The 21,387-nt window shown below is 38.7% G+C and overlaps 1 protein-coding gene and 1 non-coding gene across 2 annotated transcripts in view; one reads left to right on the top strand and one right to left on the bottom strand.

The window, feature by feature from the left end:
* The window catches only part of Tafa1 (TAFA chemokine like family member 1), a 515,503-nt gene that overhangs the window by 59,093 nt on the left and 435,023 nt on the right, over window positions 1-21,387 (bottom strand). The window lies entirely within an intron of this gene.
* LOC121443863 lies at window positions 12,447-12,548 on the top strand. Its single transcript, XR_005973716.1, has one exon. It is a non-coding gene; the product is annotated as a U6 spliceosomal RNA (small nuclear RNA).

Here is a 21,387-nt window from a genome sequence, read left to right as displayed (position 1 = left end):
GTTACAGGATGTGCAGACTCTTTCTTTCCCCTTCGCTGAAAATCCCAGCTTGTTTAGTTCATTTATCGCAGTTACTTCCTGCAGCACATGTGAGCTTGAATCCCCCAGTCTGTCCATTACAACAAAAGGTGGCAAGCATTTGCTTGCATTAAATGTACCAGATTAACATCCTCTTTTGTGTCTACTCACAGTGACTGGTGAAGTGCATCCTATCTCCTATAACTTCAGCTCTTTATCTTCCAGATGGAGACACAACTTTATTCTCTAGCACAGTGGTTGTATCAATGGTGCAATGGATAGGTTCTTGCCATACCACAGAGCATGGCCAATCTTCACTGTCAATTAACTGGATCTAGAATCACCACCCACACATCTGGGTGTCGTCAATCAGGGTGTTTCCGGAAAGGTTTAACTGAAGTGGGATGCTGGACTGAATAGAAAAGAAGTGACTTGAGCATCAGCATTAGTCACTCTCTGGTTACTGACTGAAGTCTCAGACTCCTGATAATACACCTAACCCACCATGATGGACTTTATCCTCAAACACTGTGCCAAAATAAACCCTTCCTTCTCAAATCCTGTTGTATTTCTCACAGCAGTGAGAAAAATACATGATATAAAGATGTGGTGTGATTCTGTCATGATCATCACCTTCACTGGGTATTTATAATACCCCGTAACTGATATGTTTTATCGACAAACACACATGGAACAATAGAGGCCCAAGAAATTTGTTCCAAATCAACAGAGGAACTTGGATTTCATCATAGAGAGGGCTGCAAATTTTTGTCCTTGGTGCCAAGAAGTGCATTCTAAACAGGTCCTGAAATATAGTTCTAAGCAGCCCTCACAGTTGGCATCGTTGCTGACAGTTTGAGGAGTGGCATATTTTCAGGGAGGAGAACCCTCCTAATGCTGCTGTGCTGTCTGATCATACAGATGTGTCTGTCTGAGGAAGCCCTCCCATAAAGATCAATCAAAAGAACATGGGAAACAGGCACAATACTCAGTATTTCAGTAAGATTGATACATAATTTATCACCTCAGCATTTTTTTTTTGGTAGAGAGAACTGTTCAACACTGACACAACTTGCAACATTTATAGGAATAAAAATACACTTCCACCTGTGGAAAAATTAAATACCACAAACATGGGTATTTTCTCCTTTAGTTGAATCCAGACAATTTAAATAGTAAAATTTATAGTTTAGATAAATGAAATATCTTGGGGCATTTTGACTCTAGTTAAAGACACCCAGACTTTGTCACAGAATTCTATTAGGTTTCTTCAAAACTTTTCCTAACAGCATAATCTTTGGGATTTAGTTGAAGGCAATTGACATTCGCTCTTATTTGCAATTAAACTGTGAGGGTTTTCAAACACTCAGGGACCCATCATAATATCTCCAACTTTTCATAATTTTGAGAATGACCTTCTTTGGGTTAATTGGATCCCAAAGGTCTCCTCATTTCTTATATTTTTAATTTGTTTCATTTTTGGTTTACTGTCAAAACTTTGTGGAAATGAAACATTGCAATAAACTCCTATCTAATTTAGAAGAGTGTTTAAAATAAGCAACCAACACATAAGTAATCTCAATGTGACTAATAAATTCTTGAAAAACTTTAATTCTGATATAAAAATACCAAGTGGTACAAAGGGAACTCCTTTTCCTAAATGGTCACACGCTATCCAGCTAATCAACTCAGTGCTCACCTTGTACAGACAACTGCTACAGACAACATCCTTCAAAGGGTTGCTTCAGACTTAGTGCATCCTTGCTCAGGTAGCTTTTCTAGGTGACATGTACTGGACGGGTAGAGCACATTAACTCTTACATCTACTTTACGAGTTCCATACAGCAGAGTGAGCTAGTAGTCCCATCCCAGAGAACAGGAAAATGGAAGCATAGAGAGATCAAGAAATTTTTTTCCAAATTATAAAGCTAACAAATGATGAGACTGAGATTTGAACCCATGTCTCACCGATCTCAAGGGCCAGGCTTTGCTGATATTCAAGGCATTGCACAGATCATGGACTGGTCAGATGGTTTGAACAACATGGGCTTGTTTCAGACTAGAAAGAGTGGCATTCTCTGTGAAGAACTAAAGATTGCACATCCTACGTGAAACGCATGTTACAGGCATATAAACCATAAACACCCTGTTTTTCAGTTTGCTTCTCTCATGCTGACAAAAATCAATCAATAACAATAGCATTCACACACACTTCTTTCATTAACAACTAGTTACCGAGGCTGCTAAAGTTTCTTTTAATAAGAACCTACCAAAGAAGGATAAGTCTACATTTTACCAAATTTAGGTGAAATGTAGGTAAAATATTTTTAAAAAGCACTGAGTTGAATGAAGTTGGAGATTCCTCGCTCAAGGCATATTTGCACTAGCATTTCATTACAATAATAACTGGTCTATAGCATTTCATCTCCCTAGAAATTATAGTTCAAGGTGCCAGTAACTGAGCTACTGCAGGAAAATGACTGGTAAGAAGGTCAGAATAATTGACAAATGTCGATAACCAACATCCAAATTCAATAGAATTGATATAGGTTTTTTTTTCTTTCAAATCAAGGATACACAAAGCTCTATAAAGTAATAACAAGTTACTTACATTTACTGGGTTACCTAGAGAAGAATTAAACAATTTTAAGACAAGTCTCATAAAATACACTAACTGGTTTTCACAATTGCCGAATGTGTTATGGTTTTGATTTGATATCTTCCCCTCAGACTAACATGCATGAAGCCTTCTTTCCCGAGCTGGCGGCACTGTTTTGAGAAGTGGTAAAATCTTTTAAACACGGGATACAGCCGGCAGACGTGGGTACATAGGTATAGAATTTAAAGACTCTAGGTGCCTCCAGTATAGTCTCAGCTCTTTGCTTCCTGATCTGCTGAGATGTAACATGTACTATAAATTACCACCACTGTGGACCAAACACTACTGCCATTCTTTGCTACCATGATAGACTACATACCCTTAAAAGTGTAGGCGGACACAACGCTTCTCATGAGTCACTTCTGTCTGTTATCTGTAGAAGTGATGTGACTGATAAAGATAACTGGTACCATAAGTGGCATCCTTGGGCTGTAAATCTGACCATGTAGTTCATACATTTATCACCAGTTCATGAGAAGAACGTGAAAGAGTTTGAAGCTACAAGAGTTATAGAGTTCTATAAATAGGGCTCATTCTGGTGAGAGTTTGAAAGACTATAATCTGGAAAGGAATGTTTATAGAAAGGAGTAGACACAAAGTTTCAGATGAGAGTAAGTTTTCTATTGGTAATTGGTATAAAGGCCACTTTTATTACAACTTGGCAAAGAATCTACCTGTGTTCTGCCTAGGTCCTGGTAATTTAAATGAGGCAAAGTTGAAAAAAAATGGACTATTTTGTTTGGTGGAGTAAATTTTAAGACCATATAATACCCTTCTGTGGCAGAGTTATTGCCACCGCAGATAAAACAAGACCAGAACACATCTCAAGGGAGCAGCAGAATGAACTGTCTTCCTGTGGTGCTGAGTTTACAGGAAGCAGAAGTAAATATTACAGTCACAGAGAATTGTGCTAAGGGCCTAGAGAAATCCTATGAAGCCTGAGAATATGAAACTCCTGGGGAGTCATCTGAGATGCTATTATGTGAGGCTGTGAAGGGTAAGATGTCATGGAGATCCCATGATGTTGGAGACAAGGCACGGTGTGGAGCTGTCACATTCAAAATTCCATGTGTTCTACAGGTGACAGAGTTCTAGGTTAGGGCTTTCCAAGCTGCTCAACTCTTGACACAGACACAGAGCAACAACACTTGGGTGCTTTACTATAATTGTTCGTTACCAACCTTTCATTCTTCCCTTTGGAATGGTAAGGGTTTCTTTGTGTCAGTCTTTTATTGAAAGTATGTAAGCTGTGTTTTGATTTTTACATGGACTTATAGTTAAGAAACTTACTTGAGTATCAGAACACACTGAACTTACCTATGCCAATACTTACGATAACTGGGCCAGTAAAAAGACATCTTTTAAAGTTGAACTCCTTGCCTATTGTATTATGAGATGACCACAAACCTATGGGGCCAGAGCGAGATGCTATGATTTGGATGTAAGACATCTCCAGCAAGCACATGCATTTGATTGCTTGTTCTCCTGACACTGTGTACTAATTTGGGAGGTTGTGGAATCTTGCAGGGCCTTAGCTGGCATATATAGGGCATTAGAGGTAATTAAGGAGTAAAGGCTAGCTTGCTGAGTGCCTCAGCTGTCTGCTTCTGGCTTATTCTCTCTGCTTCTTAATCCACAACTATGTAAGCTCCAGTCCTAGGCATCCCTTCCACACTACAATCGGCTGTATCTGCTTAAATCCTGAACCAAATGAATCGTTCTTTCTTTAAGTCACCTCTGCCAGGTACTCTACTGCAGTGATATAAAAGTAATGAAAACAGAATGGTTTAGTGGGGTGTCATCTGAGACATCACTCTTATCTAAATCATGACTTTATCAGTAGGCACAAGACAAATTGCTTCCCTTTCCTAATTCTCTACGAGAGCCAAGAGGATATAGGAAAAACAAGTAGATTCATTTAAACCAGTATTAGATAGGCAGTGGGGGTGGGGTAGAGTAATTTAAAACAAACAAATGGTTATTTTGAAAACTGCTGACTGGAATCAGTTGCACATTAGGCAAAGTCTGCTGGGGAGTTGATGGCTGCAGTTCTTTTCCCCCAGCTGGCTTAAGTGTGATAAGGTGTTGCAGCTGGCCACCAAAAGAGATGATGCAACTTGTGGCCTTACTTGCAGAAAGCATTAGGGACAGACAGTTGCTTGTGCTGGGTGGATTTGAGGCATAGGATACTGGGGACAGTCATAACTTGGACCTCTGATAGTGGCTTTGTGCCTGTGTAGATATGGCCACCTCCACTTTCTTGAAATTCCGGTAACCCCCCTTTGTATGCAAGAGCACATGTCACATGGAAAGCAATCGAGGCCAGGTTTAAAACAGCCCTGGTTATGATTCTTGCCTTGAAATTAAACCTCAGCAAGCAAATTGTTTCCTTTTTCCCTGAGAAGATTTTTAAATCCAATTTATTTGAGATTTCTATTTAAATTGAAAATACTGTAGCATCTCATGCAAAGTGAAATCAATCTCTTCAAAAACAGGAGGAGGGGAAGGAGGAAGGGAGGATGTGGGCCAAGCGTATGTAGATTAAAACTTGCTTCTTCAAAGCCTCTGCAATATGAGCATCCACTTCTGCCTGTAAGATTAATGGTGGATCCCTGGGACAGAACCACTCTGTTTAACTGCTTTTCTGGTTGCTTAATAAGCATCTCCAACTTAATATATTTAAGCCCAGGCTTCTTGGAATGCTTCTGCCAGCAACTTTCATGGGCTTTGACTATTCAGAAAAGAGTCAACACATTAGTCTCTGAAGCCAGTCTCCAATTCTCCTCCTTACTGCACTCTCCACACCCAATTAGCAGCTGCTTAGCTGCACAATAGGCCCTAATATTTGCTGAAGGAATCAGTGAAAACATTGTTAATATATTTTGGACCTCATGAAGCATTATGCAGATTTGGGTATATGGGGCTTATGAGTTACTTCCTGCTGTAGGGGAGAGCCTACATGTTTTAACAAAGACCAGGTGAGTTCTATGGCTTACAAAGCCAGAATATCTGCTTCATTGCAGAGAACATAAATATTTTAATATTTATATAGCATATTATTTTGTTTGTGTGGTGTGTATGATATATGTATGCATGTTTGAATGTATATAAATAGCATGTGTGCACACATATGTGCATATATACATATATATATATACATATACATATATCTATTAGGTGGTCTGAGATTGACATGTGGAGTTTTCTTCAGCCCCCTCAACCCTCATACATACCTGTTTAAAAAGCTATACAATTTTCTTCATAAACTGACCCCTGTCCAGTGTCTTTTAAGATGCTTTCTCCCTCTCTCCCATATATAGCAGCTATGAAACACTGTGGCATCTTGAGGACTGGATGCCACCTTTTTTCTATGGCACATAGTTTTCCACTTGCTGAGTTTGGAGCTGAGAATGCCTTTCTTCTTTGTTTTGGCAAAAAAAAAAAAAAACAAACCAACAGTTTGCTGTCAAGAGTCAGTAGAATTGAAAAACTGCCAATATTGGTGGACCTGTCTTTGAATTTCCTGCTTCATGGAAAAGTCTTTTGGATAGTAGGGGCCTATAGGCTGAAGATTGGATGCCCCAATGATACAGAAGAACTTTGGGTAACTGTTCAGGCAGTGAGATGTTTCTGTCAATTCTAGAGATTTGGAAGTTTTTTACAATGCACTTCCTGTTTACCTAGGTAATATTATATTCTTCTAGAGTCTTTGATGGAGTTGATGAATATATAGTTATAATTATAGTTTTCCTTAGTTATGATAAAAGATAAAGTAGATATAAATCTTGTAACTGTAATTCTTGCTTGATACCTATTTTGTTATATGTAATTTTTCTATGTTAAAGTTAAAATTTACCTTTTTATTTAGACAGAAAAGGGGTGGTGATGTGGGATTTACTTTTGTATACTGTGAATATGTTTTATTGCCATTGGTTAATAAAGAAGCTGCTTATGGCCTATGGTTTAACAGTGTAAAGCCAGGCTGAGAGAGATATAGAAACAATAGGCAGAGTCAAAGAGAAGCCATGTAGCCACCCATAGGAGACAGACTCCTTCACTCTGATTCTTGTGGTAAAATACAAAATAATGAAAATGGGTTAATTTAAGATATAAGAGTTAGCCAGAAATAGGCTTGAGCTATTCGCCAAACAGTATTGCAATTAATACTGATTTCTGTTTGATTATTTGGGTCTGAGCTTCCAGGTATGAACAAGCAGCAGCCTCCTGCTGATAGAGGTGTGTGTGTGTGTGTGTGTGTGTGTGTGTGTGTGATGCAGGTGTGTGTGTGATGCAGGTATGTGTGTGTGATGTAGATATGTGTGTGATGCAGGTGCATGTGTGTGATGCAGGTGCGTGTGTATATGATGCAGGTTTGTGTGTGTGCGCGTGCGTGTGATGCTGATGTGTGTATGTGTTTGATGAAGGTGTATGTGTGTGATGCAGGTGTGTGTGTATGTGTGTGTGTGTGTGAGTGAATAAATAACCATTGAGAGAGTTTTCTGTTTCACAGACCCAAAGCCTTACAGAGAATAATTTTCATTTGAAAAACTTCCCTTTTATGTTATAGAAGTTGCTCAATGTTATCTCAAACATTGCTAAAAAACTCTTCCTGATTTCTCCTTTAGGAGGGGCCACTGACTTGCTGGAAGTATGAAGAAACCAACTAGATGTGCACAGGTGTTCTGAGCCCATTATAAGCATCACTGAGAATTCTCCTCAACTCTTCTGTCAACTTGCCACACCATGTTCTGATTTGTTAAACAAAGAGAGTGGCAAAGTTGAGAATACCTAATGAGACAGAAAATGCAGCTGCCACCACCCAGGAGAGCGCAAGAGTCACAGCAATGGATCTGCTCGGACTTCCAAAGACCAACTTCAATGCTGGGCTCCAGCAGCCCTCTTTGTTCCCAAATCTCATTGGATGATTTTAAAACTCTGTCCCTTTTCTGGGAAAGGCTCAAGACTCAAGTATTCCATAAATAGGGAAATAATCCCTTAGTAGAACTATTTCTATGTGATTTATGTTTCCTGCTCCTAAATTTAAACTCAAAATAAAATGGTAACACTATCCATCCAGCAATGTGATCTTTTAAACAATGCCTAAACCTGATAATACTAAACACTAGGGCTAGGGAGATGGCTCAGTAGGTAAGGGCATTTGCTGTGCAAGCAGGAGAAATGAGTGTAAATTGTAAGCAAACTTGTAAAATCTTGGCCAGGCCATACTGTCTATAACTCCATTATTGGGGTGTGGAGATAGGAAAGTCTAGGGAGCTTGCTGGCCAGCCAGCCCAGCCAAAGCAGTAAGGTTCAGGTTCAGTGACTCTATCTCAAAAATAAAGTGGAACATTAAGAGGAAAACAGCCAATGTTTCCCTCTAGCCTCTATACACTTGTGCATCGAGTGCACATACTCCACCCCACATGCACACACACACACACACACACACACACACACACACAGAGAGAGAGAGAGAGAGAGAGAGAGAGAGAGAGAGAGAGAGAGAAATGCCACAAACACATACCAACTATTAGTAATGTACCAGTCTCTTTAGCCGAATCTTCTAAAACTAAACATATACCTACTCTTCAATCTAGGAATTTCACTCCTAGTTTTATAGCCAATCAAAATACACACTTATATTTGCCATAAGATGTGCATATAGATGTCTACAAAATGACACATAAGGTTCCAAACTTGTTCAAGAAAGGTCGGACAAAATTAAAAACGTGAACTATTGTGGTGTATTTAGCATGTGGAAAACTCTCCAAATTGTGTAGTGTAGTGGTGAGAAAAAGAAGAAATATTCCATAGAACAATATAGGACATCATTACAAGCTGTTTTAAAAATACACTGCAGAATTGTATTGTATGATTAATAATTTAAAAAGACATAAACTGACTCATGATAGCAGAAGTAAGCAGTAGACACCTGTGACTGTAAGGTAGAAAGGGTGTAAGTGAGCCAAGATGCAGGCACTCTTGTTTGTCATGGGATCCCTGTAATATGTGTGTGTCCATTCCAGAAGCTATTTAGTTTTGCATAATTATAAAGATAAAAAGAAAACAATTATTGTTATAAACTTGTACACTCCGCTTTAATATTAATGCTAGGAACATTAATAATTATAGCCAATATTGGTATGCCATTTGTATCTATCTACTTGTCAAAAAGTTTGACCTTGGTAACAAATCCTATGAATTTTTTTAAAAAATGGGTATTAGAAAATAATTCACTCAGGCTTATGTAGGTGAGACTCCAGATCTTGTTAAATGGTTTTTAGCAATAGATATTTGACCATGAAATCATCTTAATCCATAATTAAAACAGATACTAGTCCGTGAAATTGCTATTTTAATCCTCTATTTTCAGAAATGTAGGAAGTGATGTGGGTTTGTTGTTGTTTTGTTTTTGTTTGAGTCAAGACTCACAATCTTCCTACCCCAGCTTCCTAAGTGTTGGTATGTGTTATCACATCGGGCTGAGACACAACAATTAAGACATTCAAACACGAATTCTTTATAATTGAGTCGCAGGTTCCCAAGTCCCAATTTCTGAGACAAGTGGGCAAAGTTCCAGGCATGTTTCTGCATGCGTTGAACGGCTGCTGGTTTCTGAAGGCTGGCGCTCTCTCTGTCTGAACAGCTTAAGGTCAGGCCCCTGAAAATGAGACCCCAGCATCGAAAACAGGGTTTTGAAGGATGAGAACAGAAGCTTTTCACATCTGACCCTAGCAGGAGACTTTCACTCCCAATGTCTAGGGTGAGCACAGAGAACAAGAGTGATTCTGACAAGGATGTGGGACCTAAGGCAATCAGTTCAGCAGATCACATCTCATCTGAGAGAAATTCACCACACTTCTAAAAGTCAGTGGGAAAACAGCCATTCTAAGAGACAAAGCCAATAACGCGATAAGCGGGATTGTATCCCGAGAGACGCCGTTATCTTTTCCACTTTCCTTGTTTCTCTCTAATGCTACTTTACAAAAAAAAACAAAAACAAAAAAAAAACAAAAAACCTACATTAGAGACTATGTTGAAGTGATGATTTATTTAGTTCACTTTGTTATAGTCTCTTGTGGATTTGTTGGCATATCTGACCACTACCTAAGTCTGCTTTTCATGAAGAACAGACATGGGATGCGGTCACAAGGATAATTTTCAAACTCGTGAAACAAACATAAAGAACCAGTGATATTTTTCACAGGAATATCATCCACTCACATCAACCTTGTGGTTCTTCACCATCATACCTTTCAACATTTCCTCTTCTTTACCCAGGAGAACCTTATAACCACACTTCCCAGCATCTTATTCTGTGTGTTTCTGGCTTAGATACAGCATCCAAAATCAGAGGAAGATGGAAGAGACATAGCCACCGTTATTCTCTGGTGGTATTTTTCTGGCAGACAATTCAGAGCAGCAGCTGCTGGGGCACTAGAGAGTTCTTGAGTGGCTGAGATAATGGACAGTGGCTTGCTTTCACATCTGTGGTCTCTTCCCAATCAATCAGTCGGATCTTAAAAGCAGTGGGGACCATCCACTCGGATGTATTCACAATCACTTCAAGGTTTCTTGGGTGTGGACTACTAACCATTTCCTTATTCGGCCTGCCCTAACCCTCCTGTCAGACATACAACCATGACATTCATACATCCTACATCTATCTAATCAGGCTATCTAGAGTGGCTCCTATAGCTCTATTTAAAGCAAACTGATGTACTATTCATCCCTCTTCATCGGTTCAAAGCAATTTATTAGTCAAAACGGTACTTTACCAAAAGTTATTATCACTAATTGACTGGAAAATCCTATGTGATTTCCAGGTAGGCTGTTAACTGCTTAACACACATTTTATTCAGATAAATGCACACGGATGAGAAACAAGTAAGGGGCCAATATTTGTGCATTATGTATCCATGTTCCAACCAGAGTGACTGTTCCCTTGATTCCAGTACAACTCAACCAGTGGGATGTCAGTGTTAACACCACCATTTCATTCCAATCCCCCCAGCTCTTCTCATGCATGGATATTTAGTTCTAAAGAATTTCACCCTGTTTTGTGTCTTGTACCTAGCGCCGCCACCAAGATACCAATTCTGGCAGCCAGGACTCCAAGTATGCTTTTGAGTTTCAGTCTTTACAGTGTCTCTACATGTGGTAAGAGCCTCTCTGTTTCCCGGATTAAAAGGCTAAACTGCCACAAACAGTTTAAGTCATCAGTTCAAACAACTAAACAACTGAAGTTAGAAGATAACCAAACCAGAATTTGAACACAAATTATCTTATACCAAAGCCAGTGGCCTGGCCAGCAGCAGAGTAGAGCTGTCCCTGCCTCTGCTCCTGGGGACAGTCACTGTAACCTTTCCTGTCTTACTGGCTCTCTCTCTCACTTTTCAAAAAAAGAGACTAAAAGGGCCATTCTTCACTGTGAGCAATAAATGAGGCATAAATTATGCTTTTTCCATATTTTTCCTCTCCTGTGACTTTGCAAGGAACTAAGCACATTGACAAAGAGCCATTTGACACCTTGCAGACTTCATTTTTTACTACAAATGATGTAGCTATTGTTGAGTTGGCAGATTTTTTTAAGTCTCACAGGCAACAAACACGTCTCTCTTAGAAACCAGATTTGACGATAATAGAATAGTGCTGATCATGTGGGCCCTGGGTTGGATGCAGAGAACAAAGGAGGTTCCTTATAAATCTCAACAGCATTGCCACACCAGCTATGGATGTTAATAGGGGTGCGAAGGAGCACAAATACTGTAATTGAAATCCACGGATATTCTCAAAACTTCATTTTACTCAATTGTTTCAGTGCCCTTGTGGACAAGCCTTGATAAGAATGGATAACAAGCAGTCCCGTGACTGATATGTGTTTCCTTTGCTCTTTCTTGTCCCAACAGAACCCAGCCACTAAGAAGCTCAGCCTCCTACCACGTGGCCAGGAAGGCACTTGGCTTCTCTGACACAAACACAAATACTGCCCATTAATCTTTATGACATCCCCAAGTCAAACATATACCACACAGTCTCAGAGTCACAGTGTGGGACTGGAAGTAAAACGTGTTCTTTACATATCTTTTAACTGATACAGCATTGATGTGTCATTTACCTCTTAGTCTAGGGGCCAAGAATCATCCTTTCATTTTGTACCATTGTGGCATAAGCAACACATTTAGGCTGTGTTCCTTTCAGTTTGAATTAAAAGATCAAACTGATTATAAACCTGAAGGAAAAAGAAATCTTGAAACCTTCTGTGTTTGCCTATGGGTGTGTTTGTGTTGCTGTGTTAAACAGTGCTAATGAGACAGCTGTACGGACCTGAGGTTTACTTTCTTATAGTTGTAGAGTCCAACTTAGGTCCACAAGAGTCTTCTCTATGTGTCCTTTGAGGGGGAAGTATATCATGGTCTTGAGCCCAGGAAAATAAGAGAAGCAACAGAGTCAAACAGTTTTATCAGCATTAGCATGTTGAAGGAGGCACAACACAACCTAAACATGACTCACCAGGTCCTACCTTTCAGACACCTTGTACTGAGAATTAACTTGCAGCACATGAATTTGGGAAGGCTGATTATTTAGGGGTACTGATCCATAACACAGCACCTCATTTCAGCATGTTTTAAATATAATAATGTATCAAGACCTCAGAAACAGGAAGTGACTTGCAGCATTGGAGAAAAATCCAAGTGTTACTGCATAATTGCATCTTGCACATGGCCACAGCAAGGAGTCTGTGTTATTTTTCCTATTCAAAAGAAAGAGCTAGCTTTGGTAGTACAATATTAAAATTAGAATGATACATAGATTAGCAAGACCTCTATATAAGGATGACATCAACATCTGTGAAGTGTTTCACATTTTTAGCTGGGAATAGTAGGTCACTATTATAACCTTGGCATGTGGGAGTCTAGGCCTACTGTGAATAGGAGGCCAGTATGAACTACTCTGATGGAGGAAGGTCATTGGTTAAAAAATAAAGAAGCTGCCTGGCCGTCATAGGTTAAAACATAGGTGGGTGGAGTAAACAGAACAGAATGCTGGGAGGAAGAGGAAGTGAGCTCAGATGCTATGCTTCCCCTCTCCCGGGCAGACGCGATGAAGCAAGCCGCCAGGTCAGACATGCTGAATCTTTTCCAGTAAGACTGGTGCTACACAGATTACTAAAAATGGGTTAGGCAAAATATGAGAATTAGTCCGTAAGAGGCTAGAGCTAGTGGGCCAAGCAGTGTTTAAATGAATACAGTTTGTGTGCTGTTATTTTGGGGCACAAGCTAGCCAGGCGGCCAGGAGCCGGGCTGTGGGAAGAGGCCCGCAGCTCATACAACACTATTCAGTGAGTTTCAGACTTTGCCCAGAAGACACTATACAGGACCCTGTTTCAAAAATTAAGAAACATAGGAATTATCCCTTAAGTCTTTTAAAACATATGCACAAAACATACACACATGAACCACACATACACACAGAAACCACACTACACCACCAACACATCCCATGCAACACATAAACCACACATTTACATACACACACCACCACCACCATCATCACACACACATCTCATATATGAAACATCATATACACATATTGCATATCCCCCACATACACTATACGCATATATATATATCCCCACATTACACACATAAATGCTGTACACACATCACCACGACCTCCATGGAAGACAGAGACAAACAGATATACACACACTTCATCACAACCACAAATAGACAGAGACATAGACACAGACATATACAGGGAGAGACAGAGAGAGACAATACAATTCTACACAGTATATGGCTTCTAACTATGGAGAATAATCACTGATAAACATTCTGATTGACCAGACATTATTTCTGCTTTTGTGACGTTGATTCTAACTAGGTCTGACATTTTGTTTGTCTCTGCATTACCTAATCTTAGCAAAAATATTAATTTAGTTAACCTGATAACCATAAAAAATCTATTTATCTAATCGTAATCCTTGGGGGATGGCTCCAAGTGGAACCCAATATATTAAGGAATATTTAACTAAAACCTAAGGTTTCAAGAGGGTAGTTTTATCTCAGTATTTCTAAAGTGGGCATGGTGATATTCATATTTTAGGGATATCTACATATCTCTAAATATAATTATAAGGGATAATATATATTATATTCATGATTATAGGCTATGAAAACAGTCAGAATTGAATGTCTTAAATCAAAGGAGTTGATTTTGGTGAGAGTTCTTTCTCCTTTTCAATACATACTTTATGTGAATTCAAGCAAGAGTAGTGAACCATTGATCTGGACTGTCACCAACTACAGTGTCAAAGGAGAACCTGTGTATATGATCTCATTTAGTGAACATGCTCTGTTAAATCTTAAAAATTTCATCCACACTTTGTACAACTTCTAGAATTCCAGGAAATATAAAACTATACAATACATCTAGAAATACCTAGACTATTCGGCATCTTGTTCAAGTACAAAGTTTTACATATTCAATAAATGTTAATACTACTAAGCTATACCACAGAATGTGTCCCCGACAGACTGACAGCTCCTAGTCTTTAACATACTTGCTGGTAATCTTGCCTTCTCTTCTTCTTTCCCAGTGTACAATCTTCTCTCTTGTGGTAACTGCCCAGATCATAGCCAGATACACAGTTCTCTAGAAACAGACACTATTTTCTAGGTAAGCAGATTTATGAGATGAAAATAGGGCAAAGGAAAAGTCAGTGGAAATGACTGTCTTTAAGGGAAAAGTCATACCCTCTATTTTCTTTTTTTGGGGGGGAGGGTATTTTTCGAGACAGGGTTTCTCTGTAGCTTGTTGGTTCCTGTCCTGGAACTAGCTCTTGTAGACCAGGCTGGCCTCAAACTCACAGAGATCCTCCTGCCTCTGCCTCCCGAGTGCTGGGATTAAAGGCGTGTGCCACCACCACCCAGCTACCCTCTATTTTTTAGTGGTTGGAATACAAACCTTGTAGACAGAGGAAGTGCGGCCACCTTACCCAGGAGGGTTGTGGTCCAAGAAAAAACCCATCAGTCTGCTCTAGAAATTATCTGGATCTAGACTTCAATTTGAGATAGAAGTTTCTGGGTTACTTATACCACTACTAATTGGGATATTTTTTTCTTTTACTTTCCCCTGTGAAGAACTGAATAATGTTCTGAGAGTTTACACAGAGCCTTCAACTCCCAGTTGCTGAGAGACCATGATGTAACTCAGTGACAGTGTATAGCATGTATGAAGCCCTAGGTTCATTCTCAGCATTCTCAGAGTGATAAAGAAACAGTAATATATTGGTGTGTAAGCAATACTATATCAAGTTAGTCATGGCTGAGATTAGAGAAGCCAGACATGAGCAGATGTGGAAGGTCCACAGCTTTGAGACTCTGTCTTCCTAACCTGTGATCATCAGCAAGTTGAGTGTGGTTTCATGCAGAAAATGCCATGATGATATTCTTCACACTTTTCAGAGAATTATCTCCCCAGTTATCTCTGTGTAGATCAAGATTAAATAATCTCAATGAAGGCTAACTATCTCTTTGTTCTTTTTATAATCCTGGTCCACAAAGAATACCTCTAAGCCAATGAAAAGCCAGTGGGCTTGGAGTAGAGGGCATCATGACTGACCTCCTGGGTCGGTCCTCCTGGTAGCTTTCTGCTACCCAAACACAATCAAGATTCTAAAGTTCTACAGGTTTAGGAAGACAGGGATATGAAAGCATGTGGCTCTGCTATCATAAGAAATGCGATGGTACGGGATGGGGAGGAAGGATGCTCATTGTCCTATGTTACTATCCACAGTACTTTACCAGCGAGCCAATCTTATCATTTTTTTCACTTCAAATATTTATTTTATATTTAATTGAACATATGTGTGTGTGCAGCCACCTCCATGCTTATACTTGAAAAGGCCTGGAGAGGCTACCAGCATCAAATTCCCATAGAGTTAGAGCTATAGGCATTTCTCACCTGAAGCGTGCCCCCTGTGCCCATGTGGTTTAAAGGATATAGCTCTCCATCCAAATCTCCATCCCTTCATCTATTTTTATTCACCTTGTGGTAATTTCGCTATGTGAAATTATCTTAATTTGATATTTATATGCTTCTTACACTCATAGTTCTATTTTACTTCCATTAGCTTGCAAACTGATTACAAGCCTGGGATTTTTGTCTGTTTCCTTTATGAGCATATGACTTCATCAAGTATAACACCCAATATCAATCAGCAGGGCTTATTGCTATGTATCTACACATGTTTAATATCAATTGATAGTATAGTGAGCTACAATTCTCAGGAATTATAGATATGTTCAATCTTATTTGATATTGAGCTATAATTTTCATTAAAACCTTGGATACAAGGCACTGACTCAAATCAAAATTCAGCATGGAACATGAAATTGGTTCATAGGTGACAAAGACGGAGTAGAGGAGCAACAGAATTCAACAGTCAGGGAAAGCTAGAGACAGGTCCAGAAAGTCAAACTAATTTAAAAATAAACCTCCCATTTGTATGTCGCCCAAACGTGCTAATCAAAACTGTGTACAGTGAAGTCTTTTAACAGAAGCCTTCTAAGTAACTCTGCTGCACTGCAAGTTGTTGGTATCGAGCTCGAAACGAAACAGTGGTTTTTACATTATGCTCCAGGAAGTAGATGCTCTCAAAAGATCTCCTTCAACTTTTCTCTGGCAACTATTGATCATATCCATAGAAATTAAGAGGAGATGGCAATTAAGTGTAAAATTTAATGGTGCTCCGCTGCTGTTAATTTACTGGCTGGCTCGATCAATGTGTCACCCTGGATAGAAATCTATGTACCCCTGTGTGCTTGAAAATTCTATGCTGCCCTTTCAGCTAAATTTATAACAATAACATGCAAACAAAGACTAAGTGGGCACTGCAGAAAGAGGTGAGAGGATAAAAAGCAAGAAAAAAAAGTTTTGCAATTGTATTTACCATAGTATTTGTCACTTTTGGGATTCGCCAAGTGATCCATGAACTACATTCATCAGAAAAGTACATTTTTTTCCTCCCAAAGAGTGCTAAAAATATGTATTTGTCATGGGCATTCATTTTGCCTGACAAACAATGACAAGAGGTCCTACACATGTTATGATTTAGTCTGAAATGTGTCTTTTAACACACAACCCAGGTGGATTAGGAAGCCCAATGGCTTCCTCACTTTACTCTGTGCCAATGGATTTTCTTATGATAAGCCATAAGATAAAACTCCTGATAATAACATATAAGATGCTAAAATACCCCTTCCTGCAAAATCTATATAGGATGGATTATACATTGATTATACTTAATTTTATTTCCACTAAATCAAGTATAGACATACATTTAAAACTATTTAAAGATACAAAAATGTAAAGTAAGTTTAAGTGTTATTTCTCTATCATTTTTATATGTCTTCCTATTCAGAATTTCCCCAAGGTTTTCAGAAATGTAACTTACAATAGCAAGAATACATCCTGTCTTATCAAAGATTTACCATTTACTGTGAATGCACAGAAAATGTTTCTTGCTTTCATATTCTTTCTGAAGCCCTGATAATTGCTCTAGGAGCAATAGATTTTCTTCAAAGGTGATAATGCATTGTGAATGAATAGCTAAAAGCACCCCCAGAAAGCTGGGCATGAACTGAGAGGGGAACCAGAGGTAAGCATAGATAGACAGGGGCTGAAGCATGCCAAGACATAGGACAGCATAGACAGAAGGATCCATTCCAGAAGAAGAAAGGCTTTTTGTCTCCATCTTGAGACCAGATTATTATAACTGAAATCCGTTTTCATTCCCACTGACATTAGGAGGGTATGTTGTGCTCTGTATACCACTATAGTGTCCTCAAAACCCAAGGTGGTTGTCTACAGCAATTGCCATCAAAGCTTCAGTTGCTCTTCATATCTGCACTAAGATCACAGAGTGGATAATGGGAACAGCTAAAAAGCATTGTGTGGGGGATATATATATATATATATATATATATATATATATATATATATCTGTGTTATACTGAAAGACAAAATGTTGCATTTAATCTGGATAAAAGCAGACTCTGGCAGTGAGGAGACCCTACACTCAGTCCCAAGCGTGTTTATTTGCAGGGTCCTTCTAGCCTAGGCTGGTCCCCCAACCCTGTGTCAGAGAAAAAGGAAAACAGTGAAATGGCTGCATCCCTGAGAACAGCTAGAACACAAACTACTTCCAATAGAGGTTATTATTGTTTATCCCATGGTTTAAAATGTCTGAAAGAGGATCAGGAAATGGGAAGCTCATCTATAGAAAATTGCACAGGGAGATCCTTAACAGAGAGCTCAAGCTGATGCCTCACCCTTTCTGGTTGATTTTTTTCGAATGTTTGTAAATCGTCCATTTGGTGATGGTACCTTTGTTCGCTTTCCTATCCCAGCTACCCCAGTCATCTCTGGCACAGGCCATGAACTCCTGATTTGTTGATGTTTTGTTCTTTCTTTGCTGCTTCTCTGTGCTCGTCATTTGTTCATTTACTTTTGCTTACTATATAATTTACAAATGCACACATTCAAAAAATGCCTATCAGGGATTATTCTGTAGACGTTGTAGAACATAAGTGCAACATAAATGATTTGGTCTCTTTCAGAAGATTGGAGCTAAGTTATTTTTATCTATGGTTGTCCCTAAACTGGTGGAGGTGTCCATTTTTGTTTATATCTTTGGGCTACAGAGAACTATTTCATTCGAGATGTGTTTCTTTTAAAATGCACTTTAATTTGTTTAGATTATATGATTATCAGTACATCAAATAATTATAGCACAGTGATTATGCAGGAATGGATCCCAGACAAGGAGCAAGGACAGTTTGTGGATAACTGCTAGGAATACACATTATTATGCATTAGCCCAAGTATATGGAATCAGAGACCCTGGTAGGACCAGGATTGGGGTCTAGCGCATAGAGATAAGGGAGCAATGTTGTCACAGATAGACACAGTTCACCAGCAAATGCAAAATCCCAAGACTATATTACAATCACATCTACTAAGCTGCTTAATATGTACCGGTCAGTAACTACTTTGTTCCTTATTATGCTAAAGTCTGTCTTTTCCCTGGACATGAGTATTTTAAAAAATTCCTTTATTCATGGAGGAGCCCATCCCAGGGAGTGAATGCTGAGAAGAAAGATGAAAAGTGTTATCCTTGGAGATAGCTGCCATGATGGGATGGAAGAGCTAGGCTATCAGATGTTAAGGGTAGGAGGGGATATTCTAAGGATTTCTTCAAAGGCTGCCATATCAAGATTTGGTAACATATACTTTATCCAACTCTTCATTTCAAATATACAATATTCTGTCTGTGTGTATGCCTGAAGGTCAGAAGGGGGCACCAGACCTCATTACAGATGGTTGTGAGCCACCATGTGGTTGCTGGGAATTGAACTTAGGACCTATGGAAGAACAGGCAATGCTCTTAACCACTGACCCATCTCTCCAGCCCCATCCAACTCTTTTTTATACTTCACAAATGTATTCCTACCTAGATAGTTTTTTTTTGTTATGGAGAGAAGTGATTTTTAAAAAGTGCCTCAGTCTATTTCTTACAGAGACCACAAACTAGCAAACAAAAACAGAAAACTATTTTTATGCTCATTTTTTTATGCTTTTTGGGAGACAGGGTGTACAATAAAGCCAGCGTCTCAGAAAGGATGACAATTATATACTCTCAAGACTTCCCTTCTGATCTGCCCATGTAACAAAGCAGGTGTCAAATACTGTGCCAATCTGAACAAAGGAAAGAATACTGAAAACACAATCTAGTTCAAGGGTAATGAGTGCAACATCTTAATTAAGTTTTCCAGAACTGCAGGTCTCTGTGATGGTACATGGAGAGTTTGCCTCTATTTATGTATTGCTTTGATTTCACTGGGGATGATGTCGCTTCATGAGCATCTTAAAATGAGAATCTTCTATGGGCAAATGGAGAATTAGGGAAAAACAGAAATGAGATTCTCTGTATCGATCTTATCACTCATTTCAAAGATGAGATAATACTCCCTATCAACTGCAAACACATGCATTCAACTCCCATAAAACTAGTATTAGTCCCATTTGATTTTGTGCTTGAACCAGGATTTAGTTTTATTTATTCAATTCTCAGAACTTGTATTTTGCAAAAGCGAAAGATTCAAGTTTGAATCATTGCTTACTCCCCGTCCATTAAATGATCAAGTGAACAAAAATTACTTGCTTTCGGAATTAGTCCCTGCATGAAATTCTTTATTTCTTTTTCTCTAAGACACAGATGCTGAATTCAAAATCAAAGTTGAACCAAAATTTTCAACACTTTAAAAATAACTTCATCTTCTTAACCTGCCCACTACTTCTCTTAGAAAGGAAAGTTGCTTGTTAGCTGAAAGGTCAGGGTCTTTGTCCACGCAGTGTGTGCAATGGTCTTGATTTCTTTTTTGGAAAGATGTTCATTTTCCCAGTTCCTGCACTGGATCGCTGGAAATGGCCCTGAGCCTGAGCTTCATTTTGGAAGAGCATACGCCTACTCAGGGGAAGCTTATGTTTTATGATCATAAAAATTGGTGAAAGAATGTCCTGGATCTCTACCTAACAAGAAGTGTTGTCGTCATGTTGTCCATGATGCAACTGCCTCTCATAACAGCACCTTTGCTCATCACTGACTCCTGCTCTTCCACAAAGGTGATTCTCAAAATGTTGCTCTACCAACCTCCAAAAAACAAGTCAGTTTTGAGGGAATTTCCCAAGATATTACTATACATATTGAAGTAATGTTTAGGTTGCCCTTATTCTATAGGAGTAAGTTATATAGGAAAGGAAAGAAGTAAAAATATCTCTACTCAACTCATAATAGATTGTAGCTCAAGCTGTTCAACGTGGCCTTAAGATACCATTTTTCTTTTTGTGAAAAGCATCCAGAGATATTTTAACAGTTGTATCACTGTTATTTATTTGTTTTTTAGAGTTTACAGACCCATGTAGGATTCAGACCCTCTTAGAACCAGAATCCTGTGTCCTAACACTAGAAAAAAGCATTAAAGTATCAATGGAACAAATAGTTTGTTATTCTAGAAGGTTAACAAGATTGACAAATCCTTAACCAAATTAACCAAAAGAAGGAGACAGAAAAGAACTAAATTAATATAACGATAGATGAAAAGGTAACATTGCCACTGGTATCGATGAAATCCAGAAAATCACAATGATACACTAAAAATTTGTACTCCCTTAATTTGTAAAACCTAAAAGAAATAAATAAATTTCTAAATGCATCTGACCTATCAAAATTAAGTCAAGATGATAACAATAATTTTAAAAGATTATGATAAGCAATGAGATTATATTAACTAAGAAAATCTGGGTTTGCTTTAGAATTCAGTTTTGGATTTTGGTCCTGGTGTTGAACTGAGGATTACATGAATGCTGGAGAAGTTCCACACCACTGAACTACAACCCTCCAGTCCTGAGCTAATTGCTTTGGAGAGATGATTTAACACAACAGTGGGCCATTAAGTAGACCATGGGAAAACAAGCCATGTACTAGCTCATAACATATGTTCTAGTAGTACAACAAAGTCATGTCGTTAAATGCTTCATATCTTTCCTAATGCACAAGCAAAGGGAAAACTATTTAGAAGCATGATACCTGGGACGATGTCATTACAACTATTAAGATATTAACAAAAAATTGTAGGCACTTG

This window comes from Microtus oregoni, unplaced genomic scaffold, assembly GCF_018167655.1.
Source record: "Microtus oregoni isolate MIOR12 unplaced genomic scaffold, Mior012 000002F_ref0000024, whole genome shotgun sequence".
Taxonomy (NCBI): domain Eukaryota; kingdom Metazoa; phylum Chordata; class Mammalia; order Rodentia; family Cricetidae; genus Microtus; species Microtus oregoni.
This window is presented reverse-complemented; position numbering and strand designations above follow the sequence as displayed.